Raw genomic sequence first — 20,370 nt, forward strand, 5'->3', positions numbered from 1 at the left:
TCTGACTCAATTGGTTCAGTGGATGGTATCAGATCTTCTACATGTTGAACTTTCCTAAGCTCAACATTAGAGCTTTTAGTTCCCTCACTAAGGAATTCTTTCTCCAGGAAAACAGCTCTATTGCTTACGAACAACTTTTGTTCTTCAACAAAGTAGAAATAATATCCTTTAGTTTCTTTAGGATAACCAACAAAGAAACATTTGTCAGACTTGGGTTCAAGTTTGTCTGTCTTCAAACGTTAGACGTACGCTGGACACCCCCAAATCCTAAGGTGAGAGAGCATCGGCTTACGTCCAGTCCACATATCATGGGGTGTTTTATTTACAGACTTACTTGGAACCTTATTTAGAATGTAGCAGGTTGACTCAAGAGCATATCCCCAAAAGGATATGGGTAGATCAGCAAACCCCATCATGGATCGAACCATGTCTAACAGAGTTCGATTTCTCCTTTCTGATACACCGTTATACTGTGGTGTACCAGGAGGAGTCCATTGAGAGAGGATCCCATTTTCTCCTAGATATGTCAAAAACTCACTGGTGAGGTATTCACTTCCTCGATCTGATCGAAGAGTTTTAATACTCTTTCCAGTTTATTTTTCTACTTCATTACGATATAATTTGAACATTTCAAATGATTCAGATTTATGTCTCATTAAATAGACATAACCATACCTAGAAAGGTCATCTGTAAACGTAATGAAATATGAATACCCACCTCTAGCATTTGTGCTCATTGGCCCACATACATCAGAATGTACAAGGGTTAATAAGTCACTAGCTCGTTCACCTTTTCTGGTAAAAGGTGATTTGGTCATTTTACCAAGAAGGCATGATTCACAGGTTGTCAATGATTCACAATCATTAACATCGAGGATTCTCTCTTTACTTAACCTGTTCATTCTGTTCTTGTTAATATGTCCTAGCCTATGATGCTAAAGGTAGACATCCATGACATTATCTATTCTAGGGCGCTTATTGGACTTGTACATTACATGAACAGGCTGTGACAAAATGTAAATGCCATTACTCAGAGTTCCATTCATTACAGCAGCACCATTCCAAATGATATTGCAATAATCCTTTTTTATTGATATTTCATAACCATTTTTGGCCAAAAGGCCTACAGAAATGATATTCAATAAAAAACTTGGACAATAGTGACAATCACTAAGGACATTTATATGAGAGCTGAATTCAAGTTTAAGAATTCCTAAAGCTAGAACTGGAACTGATCTTCCATCTCCAATATTTAGGAACCTTTCTCCTTCTTCAAACCTCTCACTGACTTGTAGCCCCTGCAACGAATTGCAAATATTAAAAGGACTACCGGTATCCAATACTCAGGTCGAATTATCACAAATAGAAAAATTGCAAGGTGTTATCATATAAGTACCTTGATTGGCAACTGATTGTCCACTTTTTTTAAGCCGGTTCGGATTGAGGGATGCAATGTAAAGAGGACAGTTCCTCTTCCAATGTCCTTGCTTCTTGCAGAAGAAGCACTCCGCCTTGCTCTGATCAGCCTTTTTATTCTTTTTCTGACTAGGCTGAGCATGGTGCACCTGTTTTTTTTGAATTTTATTTTTCTTTTTTTCTTTCTTAGAGGGGCGGCCCTTGGATGAACCTCCCACTAAGTTCACCGTCTTCTTAAGAAGTTGGTGATCATTCTCAAACGTCTGCAGTAACCCCAACAATTGGTGATAATTCACTGTAGATTTCGTCATATGAAAATGAGTGAGAAAAGGACGGTATGATCCAGGCAATGAGTTTAGTATAGCATCCTTCCCCAATTGATCATGAAGGAGAAAGCCAAGAGAGCTTAGACGCTCGATCAACTCAATCATGTACAGTACATGATCAGTTATCGAGGTTCCATCTTTCATTTGGGCGCTGAAGATGGCACAACTAGTTTTGTGCCTCTCAACATCGTTAGGAATGCCGAATGATTCATTCAACACTTGAATGATATCTTCTGGCTGCGTATTCTCAAAACGCCTACTAAACTCATCAGTCATTGCTGCCAACATGATGCATCAAACAGTGATCCGGTCACTGACCCACTTCTGATAAGTATCTCTGGCCGATCTTGATGTATTAGCAGTGGGCTGCTCAGGTGCTTGATCCATTATCACATAAAGGATCCTCTCATGCTCTAGCACTATTTTCAGTTTCCTATGCCAATTATTGAAATTTGGACCTGTCAACTTGTCATTGTCCAACAATGAGCGAAGTGACAAATTAGTGGCCATTTCTGCATAAAAAGAAAATTTGGCTATTAGTATATGAATTGACTAAACTCAATAGACTTGGACTTTAGTCTAAAGGTACTCCTACTATTTTATACAAATTGGTAGCCTCTACCTCCAATTCGAAAAATTACTCCTAATTCTTTAGTGGGCACTAGAACCCAATAGATCGCATATAAGCCCGAGTGTGGCTCGGCTAACCCATAGGCACCTATTGGTAGGTTCTTAACCAATTGCTTCATCAAGCAACTTCTAGTGATGATTTTGCCCTAGGTTCTTCGGCAGACGTGTGGCGCCTCCACCGAATATCCTAGTCAGGTCCAACCATTAAATGATAGGGTTAAGTCTAATCAACTAATAGACGACCAAGCCCGAGTGTGGCTCGGCTCACCTGACCGCCTATTGAAGGTACACTTAACTCATCATATATTGAATGACAATTTCAATGCTTGATAAGTATCAGGCGTGTGGCGCCTCCAATAATTATCAAAACATTGGACCCATTATCACCCAACTTAATGGAAGGCTATGACCTAGTTATCCCAATAACCATTTCATTTTAAGGACCTAATAATTTTAGAGGATTTCATAATTAGGATAGATGAGAAGATCCGATTAGTTTAATTTCTCCCACTGACTTCACCAAATCAAATTAGACTCAAACCGGTTAAGGAGGCACCTAAATCAGTCAAACTGATTTTCCTTATAGGCATGGGCTAACTTGAATCATTAAGTGATCCAATCGAAATGTGATTGACCATGTCGGCCAGGTAAGTGAGATCGGTGGAAGGGATATGCCATTAACTCGACAAAGACGAATCAGTGCGAGTAGCTCCCAATTAAAAACCACCAGTCAAAACTGCCAAACTTACCTTAGACACCGACTGGTTAATCAATTTCGATTTGATTACTCAAATGACTCAGACTACACCTCTGAGCCTAAATCAAGTTCCATCTTGGTCTAATCAAAGACATGGACTTGATCCATCTAGAACTATTGTAAATTGATCTAGAATTTTTTTGACCTAATCTAGTTACTACTTAATTAGATTTGATCAATTAATTCTATTTGTCCATGTATGATTCTAACCTTAGGTCTAACCCAATCCTAGGAACTTGATTCAAGCTAACCCATATGCCCAAAGAATTATGCAATGTCAATTAATTGAGTTACAATTCTATTTCATAACACTTAATTCTCAATTAAGTTTAGACTTATGAAAGTTTTGATCATTGCATATTTCTTTTTAATTACATATTAATTACAATCTTTTAGTTCTTAAAACATATTTTTAGATCTGAGTTTTTGTAATTAATCACATGTAATCAGATTTAATTCATGTATAAGTCATTATATTTTATGTTCATGCACCACATATACATAACAACATGAATTAATACAAACAACATACATCTTATGTATTTATTTTTTTACTTTTATTTTCATATCTAATTTGTTCATTAAAATCAGAGATCATATGAATCATAAATTTTATTTAGATCTAATCTAAACAATATTATGATTTCAGATTTATTTATGTTACAAATCTTAACACAAACATGCATCATATGCATCCAAAATTTCAGATCTAGTTAATCATGCATAATCAGCAATTAAATCAATCATAAAAATACTTTAGATCTAATCTAAGCATGCTCATGATTTCAGATTTAATTACAAAAATTAAAACATAAAAGTTTAAACATGAACCTGGCTCTGATACCACTGAAAGTGATTCCTAGGTTCTTCGGTATTAAGCATGCTGATTTTTTTTTTTTTAAACCATGGCTGAACCTGATCGGGTTGCCTACGTACCCTTTCATAAGGAAAATCAAGCCATACATAGTTCTTTTTAAGTTTTAAAATGTAGCGAAAAACCAAATCAAATAATTTAATTCATGCATGCTTACAAGATCAAATCTAGAAATTAGCACCTTAAGAACACATAGGATTAGGCCGAAATCGTTTAAACAATTATGCTAAAATATTCATGCATGATTAACTATCAGATCTGAAAGGTAAACACTCTATTCCAATTAATCTCCGAATATCCATCGAATGGATTCTGGAGATAACTCCATGAGGAGCCCCAAAAGGAGGGTAAAATCTCGGAAAATCAGGCCTAGACCCTGACTCCAAAATAAAATATGGATGTGGGATTAAGACCTTTTATGATAGAAGAAACTTGTGGATCTGATCCTTGACTTCGCAGCCACGCACACGAATGGCCTCTATGAGAAGTACACGCGAAGCCCTAGGTAGATCGTCTTCCGCGGGAGTGCTAGCTCGCGTAGGAACGTTGCAATGGCTGAAGCTTTCTCCTTCTAAATACTCAACCTTTGATTGTTCTTCAAGGAGATGGAGGATGGACGCGAGGAAGAAGGAGAAGAAGGGATGGAGGCCCTCAGAGAATTTTTTCAGAATTTTTTGAAACTTCTAAATATGGTATATCTTGAACCCAAGGCATGAGGGTCTTTTATAGCCAAAAGACCACCCCATGCCTCACACCTAATTTAGCCAACTAATTTGGCTGATAAAATTTCCAAAAAATTCTGGTGGTTTGGCAGCTAAGAGGAGATAAACATATCGAAATTTCGTACATTTTGGATCCTTAAAAGATAGGAATTCATGCATCCAAAGTTCAGCCGCAGACCACCCTATTTCATGCACCATGCAATCCCTACAAATTAGGAAATTCATCTAAATCTTTCTAGAAAGATTTAAGGTGCCATTTTTATAAGAAATATAGCCCCACGCCTCCTCTCTTCTCACGCCAATTTTTGACTAAAAATAAAGAGGATAGGCATAGAAAATATTGGGGATAAATTAAGGTGTCATTCTTCTCTAAGAAGATAAGGATGGGTTCCTAAAATTTAGGGATTCTTCTCCTTATCCAATTCTGATTATTTGGACTCATAATCCTCATCAAATAAGGTCTTCTAATTGATTTGGATCAAGCCCAATCCAATTGGATCAAGTTCCATCAATTGGGTCAAGCTCAATCTACTTGGGTTGAACCTAATCCAATTAGGTCAAACCCTGATGCAGCCCAAATTGAATCCTATTCAATTTGGCTCAACCTAAGCCCAATTACTCAATCAAATTGAGTTCATTAGCAATCTAATTGCTAATTAATCCTCCAATAATTCGATAATTATTTTAATGCAACTTTTGCTTAGGATAATTTGTCAATCGAATTGACCAAATTATTCCTGAATGATTCTTAATCATCAATCAGCCATTTGATCAACCTAGAAACTTCTATGCGTGTGACCTCATAGGTTCGAACCTAAGCCGGTAGTATAGAAACATCTTCTTATACTAATCGATGTGACCATTTAGCAATGGTACCCGACGTCCGGATAGGCCGAATATATGCGAAGCAAATATTCTAGAACCCTGGACTATGGTTACTGTATAATTCAATCCCTTTGACTCCTAATGCCAGGATGACTTATAGCTCACTGTCAACCCTATAATTAGTACATCCATTAGGTGATTAACTTTAGATATCCCGTGACTCCTCACTGGGATTACCCTGGCCAAGGTTTTGCTAAATTAATCACAAGACATTATCTCCTGTTTCCAGGAGGGGTCAATTCCATCTCGACTCATAACTGATTACGCAAGTACTTGACTGCACCCAGTGACCTTCCGTCACTAAATTAGAAATTCAGATAGTTCGGTACTAAAGTACAGTGAGTTGCTTGCTAGTCACAGGTTACGATCTCAGGTCAGAGGGCCAAACTTATACCCATATCCACTCGGAACATCTCTTGACAGTAGAGCATTCCGAAATTGGTCACGTTCCGTGAAATGTACTCCTACACTTCACCTGTATGGCATACAAGTGTCTCCACTCTCCTTGGTTAAGAGGACAACCAACGTATATGTCACACAACAACCTAATCTCGATAATGTTGTCGTCCTAGTAACAACATATCATTTGGTCGCGAACAAGTTTAAGGACTCAAAGATAAATCCTCCTTTATCATAACATAAGTCCTAAGGACTTCATCATATAAGAGTTCATTTGAAGATGAAATGATGAACAATGCCAAATAATACTTTATTAATTTGTCAATTCATTTACGAAATTCAATCATCAATATACTAACGATTGATATTTAGGATATAATTTCCAACAGTAAGCTCCCAGGTAAGTGGGGGGGTCATGATGCGTTGCAAAGGTCCCACTTAAAAATCACTTGCCTCGAACAGATGAACTGTCTCCCTTGGGACAAAGCTTGCCTAGACATCAACTGAGCCACAGAGCGAAATTGGTGCAACTTTCGATGATCTTTGTCCTATTGAGCTCGAATGTCCCTAGGGGCCAACGTCTAATTGATTTTAATTAAATTGATAGCTATGTGAAAATTGATTCACCTAATTTGGACAAAAATCTGGTGATGAAATCCAGTTCTTATCTTGTTGGGGTGATTGCCCTTACGATGTGCGGATTAATTGGTGCATTTGTATCAAGCATGCATTCACACTTTTGCTGATTGGGAATCACCACAAAATTTTAAGCTAATTGGGAATCAATTTAAATAAGAAAGGTTTAGAGGTTACCAAAGAAAATTTTTCCAGCAATTTTTTTAATTCTTTTAGGCAAACCTCTACAGCATTCCTTTTCCAGCAATTTTCTTTTTGATCGTCCCAGATGTCTTCTTCGATTCCTGATCAAAAAAAAATCAAAAATTAGTAAGAGAGAGAAAGGAGATAAAAAAAAGTAACAAAAATAGAAAATATTTTTTTTATTTTAGATATATATATTTTTGAAAGTTTTTTTTTAGGAAAAGAAAAACAACTATGCTAGCAATCCCCGGCAACGACGCCAAAAATTGATAGTCAATTTTAAAGACCACGCAATAGCACGTATCTGGTAGGATAGTGATTACGGGTATCGATCCATAGGGATTGGGGTACAGTTGTTTTCTTAAAAATAAAAAATATTTAAATACAAGAGTTTGTGAAGAAAATTAAACTAAGAAATTTAATTAAAAAAGTAATTAAAATATTATCAGTTTGAGAAAAACCTAGGGCAAGGAATTCACCACTAACATCAGAACAAGGGTTATTTGTATTTTAATTTATTCTTGGATTAACATGCAAATTGGCTACAAGCCTAATAAGCATTTAAATAAAAATTCACAAAAGTAATTTGGGAATAATCCATCTTCAGTTGGCATGAAATGTCTACCCTAAACTAATGTGGCAGGACATTGCATCTTCCCTAAGTATGGATTATCTTATATTTACTTAGTGATCATGAAGAACAGTTGTATAAACGTCATACTTAAAATCACAGAAATTAAATATGAGATGAAATAAAATATTCATTAAGAACGAAATAAAGTTTATACAACTCCAAGAATAAAAATTAAAAATACAAAACCCTTAGCCCTTTGTTAGGGCTGCATCCGGCCCTAGCAAGGAGATCAGCCTTCCATGGAGTCGTGGGCGACAGCAGCAGTAGTGGAGAAGGCTTCCATTTGTATCACGATCGGCTTCCTTCTTCCTCCCTCCTTCCTTCTTCCTCTCTCAGCACTTCATTCTTATTTTTTTATATGTGGGAAGTTATTCCCAAAATAGCCAAACTACTCTCTCACTCATGCACTCTGTGGGATCTCAGCCTTGGAGAAGCTTGATGGGAGCAGCCCCCGGTGGGGAAGAAGAATGAATGATTCTGAACAGGATGAAGGGGAGATGAACTCGATCGCAGGTGGTAGATTTAATGGCGTGATCCGGGGAAGAGGTTGGCTTGATTCGGCTCGAAAGAAATCTTTGGACACGGAAGAGAGATGTGACCCTAACATTGGGAAAGATCTCACAGAATGGTTGGGAGCGAGCTGGACTTATCCGTGGATAACAGAAGACTGGATGCAGGGGAATTTGACGCGGTCGTTGGATGAAGATAGATCACGAACGCATCCGGAGGAAGGCTGGGATAAGGTTGATTACAGGGGAGTTACCGTGTGAGATTTGTTGGACTTGATTCGTGAGCTAAGAAGAAGTCGGAAGAATAAGATCACGGGATAAGATTTGTTCCGTTGGAAATAGAGGAGCTGGGAGGTTTGGGATGCTCACGGGATGAGGATGATAAATCATGAGCCGGGAAGGACGTGGAGGAGACACAGCTCTGACGTGGAACAGGGGAAGGAGGCTGCGAACGTGGAGATCTCGGCTGAGAGATGGAATCCATGAAGCCGAGAGGATGGGAGGAAGTTGGGACTTGGATGGCTTGGTTTGGTTCATGGAAGACTTGCGAGGATAAGCGTGGGAAGTTTGCTGGGATTAATCTAGAAGGCGTTATGGCTGTGGTCTTTGAACGGGAGATCTAATGCAATCGGCCGAACGTGGGATATGGGAGGATAGGATGATACGGTTGGAACACGTGGGAGATAGGAGAGGATAAGAAAAATGTGGAAGGGAAGATCATGCACGAGATGTAAAGCAGGGAAATTAATTCGTGGATGATGGAATGACTGGAATGGCTGGTTTCAATCGGGATAAAATCTAATGAATGTAATACGGGTTTAAACAGTGCAATGTGGGAAGTTTTGGGACAAAATGTTAGAACATAAAAAGTCGAGCTCAGTTAGATGTGAAAGAAACAATAGAGTTGGGATGAACAGCTGAATCAAAAATCTGAGAGGATTTGAATCGCAGGGTGCATGCGATTTGGGTTCAGGGATCATCCCAAATGAGTTGACTCGACCTGCACACATTAGACTCAATCAGTAAATAAATAAGTAAAACTTGAATTACCTTTAATAATTTATTAAAATGCAATGATGAAGGTAACACATTTTTTTAGTTAAATTTACAAAATATATGAATTAAAATAATGATAAGTGCTATGAATAAGGTATTAATTTATGCATTATTTAGCACTTATTACAATATCACAACGAACTCGGTCAGTTTTCACAGGCTCACCGACTAGAACCATCCGATTATTTTTCCGGGATCACAGTCAAACCCTTACACCATTGGTTTTAACTTTGGCTTACCAACAAACCTTACCACCCTTGATTCAATCCCCTGATTGAATCAAGTAAGAAAAACAGTTTGGGAAAATTACAAGAAAAGCTTCTATAAAGCAAATGTGAACAATATTAATAGAGAAAGGTTAGAAGCCCTCAAACAGATTTCGGACGGGGAAGTAGGAGCTTCTCGATTTTTGAGTCTCCTCTTGAATGCACAGAAGATTGAATGACAGTAGTAGAGCCTTAATTGCGAAGGAAGTACTTGCTGGGTTGAGTTGAATGCGCTTCTTCCTTCTTTTGCTTGTATTTTCTCTCTAGAGAATTTTGGTGGTTGAAAAGCTTTAATGCACACAACGGAATAGCTCAATCCTTGTCTACTACTGTTTACTCTGGCTATTTAAACTGTTCCCTATGGAAAATGGCCGTTAGACACTGATTTGTAGCCGTTCTGTACAGTCTGTACATCCTAACAATATATCCGTTGGGGTCGGAGTCGACTCGCTCGATCTGGAGTCGACTCGACTGTTGTTGGAGTCGACTCATGCTTCACTGGAGACGACTCGCCCACTGTTCAGGATTTGAATTAAAGTGCTGTCCCGTCCTGGAGTCGACTCGGACCAAACTTGGAGTCGACTCGCCAATATCTGGAGATGACTCGGCACTTTTGGAGACGGCTCGTTCTCAGGGTTTCAGAAATCCATTTCTCTACTTTTCTCTCTCGAGTCGACTCGGGTTCTCTTGGAGTCGACTCGACTCTCAGAGTCCGAAAAGTCGATCCTCTGTCTATTGATCTAAATTGACTCGGAGTCGACTCGCACCTTGTTGGAGTCGACTCGGCTGACTTGGGAGTCGACTCTGGAACACTTGGAGTCGACTCGTTCACAGGGTCTCCGAAAATGGTTCTCTGCCTTTTGGACTTGCTTTCCTCTGGGAGTCGACTCGGACATAACTGGGAGTCGACTCGCCAAACATCGGAGTCGACTCATAACCTTCTGGAGTCGACTCGGTAACAGGGTCTAAAAACCATCGTTCTGTCTTTCTGTCTGTTACCCTTTGGAGTCAACTCAAAACCGTCGAGAGTCGACTCGGCAAGCATCGGAGTCGACTCGAAATCTTCGGAGTCGACTCGGTGATGGGTCTGAATTTTGTGTAAGTCTAGTTCAAGTTTTCTGAATTTTCTTTTAATGTTTTGAAACTTTTGAGCTTAAATTCTTACTTTCAGAAAAAAAAATCTGACAATTTGTTCTTGAGTATGATTCAACTATTCTCCGAATATCTCTTGAATAGATTTTGGAGATTACTCCTTGAGGAGATTTCTTTTGTTTAGTTAGTGATTCCCTTTACATCCAATACATCATATTTTCTCCCCCTTTTTGTCATCATAGCAAAAGGTACATAACACAGAAAGAGATAACAAATCAAATTGCACAGTTTTTTTAAAGAAAATCTCTATTCATTGTATTAAATTCAAGATTGAGTACATTTCAGAAAGTTCACAAAGGACTGTACATCATTAAAAATAGAAATGCAACTAGGAATGTCTAGTAGAGGAGGAGGATGAGGCTCCCAAATTTAGTCGGCTAGATCGGAGGACCAGGCTCATCCCCTCAGATACATTTCCTAGTTGCGTGATGATCTCTGAGGTTGCCTTAGCCTGTCTCCGCTAGTTGGGTCACACTTTCTTGGATGGAGTTGAGTTTGAAGATCACGGCATTTGCAAGCCTTTCCGCCTCTTTACTCTGCCTTCCCATTGAAAGAGTAGATGCCCTATAAGCCAATCATTTGATGGGTTTCTCTTTGTAATCCTCCAAATCATGTACTTTGACACTCGATATATATCAATAAAGGCATTGTGTTTCATCATTTGCTGCTTATCTATTTTATTATTGGATGATGAACCCTATAAATTAGGACATTGGTTTTAGGGTTATGATGAGATCATACCAGTGAGATCTAAAATCCTAATTTAGAATATTTCCAGTCAAATTGGTATATTGAGTCGGGGATCAATATTACCGGAAAGATTGGCACATCTTATGTATGCTCAATGTAGAGGGTGATTGATCTCACAATCACTTGTGTGAGACACTAATACAAAGATGTGGGTGCCCATTAGAGGAATGAGTTCACTGAAATGACCAGCCATGAGAACATCTTATGGATTCTTACTTAATTATCAAAAGATAGTTCTCATAGTGGGAGTTGTGCAAGTGATCCTTAGACCTGAGATCACCATGGTACCTTGTGCACTTGAGGCTATATTTTGGTTTACCCTCATTCACGACATTGCGTTGTGTACGGGGTATTCTGGATATGGTGGATTTTGTACGAAGGTTGTGAGTAGGTCAACAAGGAATCAGTCACTTCTAGTAAGAGAAGATAACATCCTACTTACTCTAATCTTATGATGATTCAAGAAGCCTTTGATCAAAGCAAAATGAATATTAGAAAGAGTTTCTAATGTTTCATTGTTTGAATTATCATATAAAAGATTGAGAGAGACATGAATAAGTGATGGAGTTTGATATTGATCCATACTCATGCACTTATTCAGGATGTAGTATAACTGAGGGATTGAATTGCACAGTAACTTGCCACTGAAGGGTATGTTTGGATTTGTCTAATACATTCCTCATCTTCCGAGTAGACATGATACATTGCTAGACGTCAATCATGTCTTGTGGGTTGATCAGATCAAAGAGTTTGATTAGATCAAAGCATCAGAAAGGTTCTGATTGCTAAGTCAGGTTTAGCACTAAATTGAACCTAAATTGGATTAGAGGTATTCTAATCAGGTTTGGTCAACTTGCACCTGCACCTACTGCTGGCTAAGATAAGGAACCCAATGGGTCACACACAAGAAAATTGATCAAGGGTCTAATTAGATTAGATCATGTTTGCAAGATGAACATGCTAGCACGTGTTGCAAACCCTAGCTCCTGATTCAAATTAAATTCAAATCTGATTCTTTGGTTAGGTTGATCTAATATGATTAGATCATGACCTAATATGGGTTAGCCAAGAGTTGGAACCCATTTGGCTTTAATTAGACATGATTTGATTAGGTTTAATGTTTTCTTTAAGTTGGTTAAACCCAATTGGATTGGGTTTGATAGGGCCTTCACTTCTGGACCATTGGATGGCTTCCTGGATGAAGGATCTGGTCCACTGGTTGGCACCTTCATCTGGACCATTGGATGGATTCCTGGATGAAGGATCTGGGCCATTGGTCAGCGCCTGAATCTGGACCACTGGATGGCTCTCTGGATGAAAGATCTGGACCGTTGCTCAGCGCCTGAATCTGGACCATCGGTGATGGCATCTTTCTTCTGGACCATTGGATGACACCCTAGATGATGATGCCTTGATCTGGACCATTAGATAGCGCCTAGATCTGGACCATTGGCTTTGGTTCACTGCATTTGGGCCCTTGGATTATCAGGATTTAAGAGGGAGACATGAGAAAGAAGTTGATACACCCTTCTCCTTAGCACCCCATCATGATGGGATGCCTCTCTTGGCACATGCCTCATCATGATGAGGTGTGTGGATGGGATGCATCCCTTTATGATGCATCCCTCCATCTCTTATAAATAAGGAGGTGCCTTGGGGTTCTAAGGATCATCAAAAAAAAAGTCTCTCCTTCTCTCTCCCTTATCCCTTCTTTCTTACAAGCCTCTCTCTTTTGTCCTAACCCAAGACAAAAGGGTCTTCTTTAGGACAAAAAGGCTAGTGAATGTTTTAGAGGTAGAAAGAAAAAAGGAAGTGAAGGAAAATCAGCCAATTAAATCCTTTAGAAGGATTGAATAATTAGAATCAAGTTTTGGTGGAGCTAGAGTCTTGAACCCATTCCTGTGTGGATCAACATCGGAGGGTGAACATTTGGGCACCTTAGGACATCTTCAGACATATTGGATATAGCGTGATAGGTATTCTTCTATACCAAGATTATATTTTCTACATTATTTGGTTATACTATTAAGGCGATCTTGGCTTATTAGGGTTTCATATAATGGGTTTTATAAGAAAACTTTATAATCCCGTATCTTCCGCTGCGCCCTAGGGCACTGGAAAACCCAACAGTGGTATCAGAGCCACCCTTAATCAGTTTAACCAAATGATAATACATACTATTATCTTGATGCTATGAGATAGCTAGGTTGTTTGTATGCATGGTTAGTTTATGCCATGAGATAGTGTTATATTTATGTTGTAGCATAGTATAATTGCTAGTGCTAAATTATAGAATGTGCAATGAGACCAATATAGTAGTATGAAAACTTTGGGCTGACCCATTCTGGAACAATCGACTCAGTTGGTGTCTAGGAAGGAAGCCACAGGTGGTTACTTAATTAGAACCTCACTCTCTGAGTGAGGGGTGCCTCCCATCTGCTTTCCTGGCCAATTATTTGATTGTCCTTTATGGTTGAGCTTAATATTAGTAAGATACTGCTATTCGAAAGCCCTCACTAATTTCATAATTAAGTCGTAGTGTTAATTGCTTTAAGCTGAGCCATTCTGAATCAATTGACTAAGTTGGTGTCTAGAAAAGAGGCTACAGGTGGTTATTTAATTAGGACCTTACTAAGTAAGGAGAGCCTCCCGTCTGCTTACCTAGCCAACTATTTGATTGACCTCCATGGAAAAGCTAATTGCTGATATAACACTATAAAGGTCCTTCCTTCATGCTTAGATATTATTATGTCAATATCTACGCTAGCTTGTTGTGATTCCCACAAGGCTAGTATTAGGAATTGATATTGTAATATCTTGGTGCATATGATGCATATGGCATATTTTAATATGTTGCCTTATTGTGATTCCTACAAGGGCAGCATTATTCAAATATGACTGTATAAAAATGAAGGGTTTGACTTAACTAGACACAATAGTTTGTTGTGATTCCCACAAGACTATATGTGTGCTAGAGGACAGAATAAAGTTGGGAATTGCATGGGATGCAATTGGAAAGAGTTTCCTACCTTTGAACTTATAAGGGCTTGTTGTGATTCCCACAAGGTCTTTTATAAGGAATTTGGATCTCAACCCCACTAAGAAAATTAGTATTTTCTCGTTCATTATACTTGAGGGTTATGATATTCGATAAAAATAGTGGGAGTAACAATTAGATAAAAGTCCTTGTCTGATTGAATACATGTCATCATGATTGGTCTGCTTATATTAGTGTTCTTTGTAATTATAGATTAATTCTGCAAAAATGGCATCTTCACTCTCACTTAGAGGTATCTTAGATACAAACAAATTGACTGGTCCCAACTATGTGGACTGGTTGAGGAATTTAAAGATTATTCTCACACAAGAAAAACTTTCCTACATTCTTGAAACCCCTGACCTAGGGTCAGCAGGGGAAGATGCAACTGAGGAGGAATTGGCCGCATATCGTATGTGGAAAAATGACATTTTGACTGTCAAATGTATCATGCTTGCTTCTATGAATAATGAATTGCAGAGGCAGCATGATAGCATAGATACTCACTCCATACTCCTTAACTTGAAGGAGTTATATGGTGAGCAGAGCAGAACTGCTAGATATGAGATATTTAAGCAGTTGTTCCGTGCTAGAATGATCGAGGGATCGTCTGTGCAAGACCACTGTTTAAAGGTTATAGACTTGATCACTCGAATGAGTCAACTTGGCTTTGCTATGGACAGTGAGCTCAGTCAGGATTTGATCCTGCAATCACTACCCGACTCATTCTCGCAGTTTGTTATGAATTATCACATGAACAAACTGAATTCCTCCCTGCCTGAGCTTCTAAATATGCTGAAAATAGCAGAGTCTCACATCAAGAAGGACAAGGGTCCGATCCTTCTTGTTGGTGAGAGCTCAAAGAAGAAATCGGGCAACAAGGGTTAAAGAAAAAATTAAACCCTAAGAGTCGCATCAAAAAGAAGCAGGAAAAGAAAATCTCTAGACCCGGTACCTGTTTCCACTGCGGCAAGACGGGGCATTGGAAAAGGAACTGCAAGAGCTTTCTTGCAAGTGTGAAGCCTGATGCAAGTGTTGCATCAAAAGGTATGTTTTTATTACATGCCAATATGACATTAAGTTCTTCTGATTCTAATTCATGGGTATTGGATACCGGTTGTGGTTCTCACATATGCAAATCTTTGCATGGACTGCAGAAAATTAGAAGTTTGAAGAAAGGTGACTTCGAGTTATATGGCGCTGGAGGAGAATCCATCCAGGCTGAAGCTGTTGGCACCTACATACTAGAGCTACCCTCCGGGAAGTTCTTGAAGCTAGAAGACTATTATTTTATGCCAAAAATCATTAGAAATGTAATTTCAATTCCTTTGTTGCTTAAGAAAGGATTCGAAATAAATGGAAAGAGCAATGGTTGCTCTATTTCTTTATCTAATGAGTATTATTGTCATGGCACTATGGAAAATGGTCTTTTAGTATTATGTCTTAATAATGTTATATTTCATATTGGCAAAGATAATAAAAGAAAAAGAGAGAATATTAATAATACCCTCCTCTGGCATTACCGATTAGATCATATTAGTGAGACAAGGTTACACAAGTTGTATAAAGATAAATTCTTTGACCCTTATGATTTTGAATCATTAGGAACTTGTGAATCTTGTCTTATGGGTAAAATGACCAAGTCTCCATTCTCGGGACATGGAGAAAGGACAAGTGAGTTGTTAGAACTCGTACACACTGATGTGTGCGGTCCTATATCAACTCCAGCTAGAGGTGGATACTCTTACTTCATCACATTTACTGATAACTTATCAAAGTTCGGTTTTGTGTATCTAATGAAACATAAATTCGAAGCCTTTGATAAATTTAAAGAGTATCAAAGTATGGTCGAAAAACAAACTGGGAAGTGTATTAAAATCTTTCGATCTGATCGAGGAGGAGAATACCTTTCTAGTGAATTTTTAGACTATCTTAAATTAAAGGGTATACTCTCTGAATGGACACCTCCATATACGCCACAACTAAATGGTGTAGCTGAAAGGAGGAATCGTACCTTATTAGATATGGTACGGTACATGATGTGCTTCACAAATCTTCCAATTTTCTTCTGGGGACATGCCCTAGAAACTGCTGCATTAGTATTAAATAGAGTACCATCTAAGTCTGTATCTAGCACTCCATATGAGATATGGAAAGGAAAGAAACCTAATCTTAAGTATCTTAAGATATGGGGTTGTCATGCTTATGTCAAAAGAAATTTTGGACATAAGCTAAGTGCTAGATCGGACAAATGTATATTTGTAGGTTATCCTAAAGACAGTTTAGGATATATCTTCTATGATCCTACCGAACAAAAGGTATTTGTTGCTAGGCATGCCACTTTCTTGAAAAAAGAGTTTTTCTTAGAAAGAGGCAAGGATAGAAGAATTGAACTTGATGAAGTTCAAGACCTACAAGGTGAGACACATAATAATCCTCAACCAGATGTACCCATGGAAGAGGTACAACCACTACACACTACTCCTCTCCGAAGGTCAGAAAGAGTGCGAAATGCACCTGAGAGGTATGGATTTATCATTGAGAATGATGAAGCCCACATCATTGATAATGATGACCCTCTGACCTATTCGGAAGCTGTCAAGAGTAGGGACTCTGACAGATGGCTGGACGCCATGAAATCCAAGATAGATTCTATGTATACAAATCAAGTGTGGACTTTGGTTGATGCACCTGAGGGAGTGATTCCAATAGGGTGCAAATGGGTATACAAGAAGAAGATAGGAGCTGATGGCCAAGTAGAAACCTAAAAGGCCAGGCTAATGGCAAAAGGTTTTAGGCAAAAACAAGGTATTGATTATGATGAAACTTTTTCGCCAGTAGCTATGCTCAAATCTATTCGGATTATGCTTGCTATAGCTGCATACTATGATTATGAGATCTGGCAGATGGATGTCAAAATCGCCTTTCTTAATGGTCACTTTGAGGAAGAGGTTTATATGACACAGCCAGAGGGATTTGTCTCAGGAGGGAGAGCAAATCAAGTATGTAGGCTTAAGAAATCCATTTATGGATTAAAGCAGGCATCTAGGAGTTGGAACATCTATTTTGACATGATAGTCAAAGAGTTTGGCTTCATTAAAAATATAGATGAACCTTGTGTGTACAAGAAGACTAGTGGGAGTGCTATTGTCTTCTTGATATTATATGTGGACGATATATTGGTCATTGGAAATGATGTTCTAATGATGCAATCGGTCAAGACTTGATTATCAAAGAAATTTTCCATGAAAGACTTGGGTGAAGTATCCTATATACTTGGTATAAGGATCTATAGAGATAGATCTAAAAGGATGCTAGGTTTGTCCTAGTCTAGGTACATTGATAATGTGCTGAAGTGGTTCAGCATGGATGGAAGTAAGAAAGGTTTCTTACCCATAGGACATGGCATACAACTCTCTAGGCAGATGTCTCCTAAGACATCTGAAGAGAGGAATAGAATGAGTTCTATTCCCTATGCTTCGGCAGTAGGGTCGATCATGTATGCTATGTTATGTACCAGGCCTGATGTAGCTTATGCCTTGGGTATGGTAAGTAGATTTTAGGCAGATCCCGGGGAGGATCATTGAAAAATTGTGAAAAGCATTCTCAAATACTTGAGAAGGACTAGAGATGTTTTTCTGATTTATGGAGGATTAGAATTGAAACTAGAAGGCTATTCAGATTCTAGCTTTCAATCTGATTCAGATGATAGCAAGTCAATCTCTGGATATATCTTCACTTTGAATGGTGGAGCTATGAGTTGGAAAAGTTCCAAACAGCAAACTGTAGCTGACTCAACTACTGAGGCAGAATACATAGCTGTTAGTGAAGCTGCTAAGGAAGCAGTCTGGATAAAGAAGTTCATCACAGAGCTGGGTGTAGTTCCTGAGATTGCCGAACCAGTCCCAGTTTATTGCGATAACACTGGAGCTGTTGCACAGGCTAAGGAACCAAGGTCTCATCATAGATCCAAGCAAATTTTGAGACGCTTCCACCTTGTTCGAGAGATAATCGAAAGACAAGATGTCAAGAATGAACGAGTAGACACAAAGAACAATATAGCAGACCCATTCACTAAAGCTCTACCACAGCAGCAAATCAATCGTCACCTCGATTGTATGGGGTTAAAATATAAGGGCAATTAGCTTTAGTGCAAGTGGGAGATTGAAAGAGTAGATGCCCTATAAGCTAATCATTTGATGGGTTTCTCTTTGTAATCCTCCAAATCATGTACTTTGACACTCGATATATATCAATAAAGGCATTGTGTTTCATCATTTGCTGCTTATCTATTTTATTATTGGATGATGAACCCCATAAATTGGGACATTGGTTTTAGGGTTATGATGAGATCATACCAGTGAGATCTAAAATTCTAAAATCCTAATTTAGAATATTCCCAGTCAAATTGGTATATTGAGTCGGGGATCAATATTACCGGAAAGACTGGCACATCTTATGTATGCTCAATGTAGAGGGTGATTGATCTCACAATCACTTGTATGAGACACTAATACAAAGATGTGGGTGCTCATTAGAGGAATGAGTTCACTGAAATGACCAGCCATGAGAACATCTTATGGATTCTTACTTAATTATCAAAAGATAGTTCTCATAGTGGGAGTTGTGCAAGTGATCCTTAGACCTGAGATCACCATGGTACCTTGTGCACTTGAAGCTATGTTTTGGTTTACCCTCATTCACGACATTGCATTGTGTACGGGGTATTCTGGATATGGTGGATTTTGTACGAAGGTTGTGAGTAGGTCAACAAGGAATCAGTCACTTCTAGTAAGAGAAGGTAACATCCTACTTACTCTAATCTTATGATGATTCAAGAAGCCTTTGATCAAAGCAAAATGAATATTAGAAAGAGTTTCTAATGTTTCATTGTTTGAATTATCATATAAAAGATTGAGAGAGACATGAATAAGTGATGGAGTTTGATATTGATCCATACTCATGCACTTATTCAGGATGTAGTATGACTGAGGGATTGAATTGCACAGTAACTTGCCACTGAAGGGTATGTTTGGATTTGTCCAATACATTCCTCATCTTCCGGGTAGACATGATACGTTGCTAGACGTCAATCATGTCTTGTGAGTTGATCAGATCAAAGAGTTTGATTAGATCAAAGCATCAGAAAGGTTCTGATTGCTAAGTCAGGTTTAGCAGTAAATTGAACCTAAATTGGATTAGAGGTATTCTAATCAGGTTAGGTCAACTTGCACCTGCACCTACTGCTGGCTAAGATAAGGAACCCAATGGGTCACACACAAGGAAATTGATCAAGGGTCTAATTGGATTAGATCACGTTTGCAAGATGAACATGCTAGCACGTGTTGCAAACCCTAGCTCCTGATTCAAATTAAATTCAAATTGGATTCTTAGGTTAGGTTGATCTAATATGATTAGATCATGACCTAATATGGGTTAGCCAAGAGTTGGAACCCATTTGGCTTTAATTAGACCTGATTTGATTAGATTTAATGTTTTCTTTAAGTTGGTTAAACCCAATTGGATTGGGTTTGATAGGGCCTTCACTTCTGGACCATTGGATGGCTTCCTGGATGAAGGATCTGGTCCACTGGTTGGCGCCTTCATCTGGACCATTGGATGGATTCCTGGATGAAGGATCTGGACCAATGGTCAGCGCCTGAATCTGGACCACTGGATGGCTCTCTGGATGAAAGATCTGGACCATTGCTCAGCGCCTGAATCTGGACCATCGGTGATGGCATCTTTCTGGACCATTGGATGGCATCCTAGATGATGATGTCTTGATCTGGACCATTAGATGGCGCCTAGATCTGGACCATTGGCTTTGGTTCACTGCATTTGGGCCCTTGGATCATCAGGATTTAAGAGGGAGATATGAGAAAGAAGTTGATACACCCTCTTTTGGCACATGCCTCATCATGATGAGGTGTGTGGATGGGATGCATCCCTTTATGATGCATCCCTCCATCTCTTATAAATAAGGAGGTGCCTTGGGGTTCTAAAGATCATCAAAGAAAAAGTCTCTCCTTCTCTCTCCCTTATCCCTTCTTTCTTACAAGCCTCTCTCTTTTGTCCTAACCCAAGACAAGAGGGTCTTCTTTAGGACAAAAAGGCTAGTGAATGTTTTAGAGGTAG

The 20,370-nt window shown here is 38.8% G+C and overlaps 1 protein-coding gene across 1 annotated transcript in view; it reads left to right on the top strand.

Annotated features, from left to right (window-relative positions):
* LOC149753695 (uncharacterized) overlaps positions 1-20,370 on the top strand; it is an 80,058-nt gene that overhangs the window by 9,853 nt on the left and 49,835 nt on the right. The window lies entirely within an intron of this gene.

Source organism: Phoenix dactylifera, chromosome 4 (assembly GCF_051530095.1).
Source record: "Phoenix dactylifera cultivar Ajwa chromosome 4, Ajwa_hap1_PhDact_Kaust_v1.1, whole genome shotgun sequence".
Taxonomy (NCBI): Eukaryota; Viridiplantae; Streptophyta; class Magnoliopsida; order Arecales; family Arecaceae; genus Phoenix; species Phoenix dactylifera.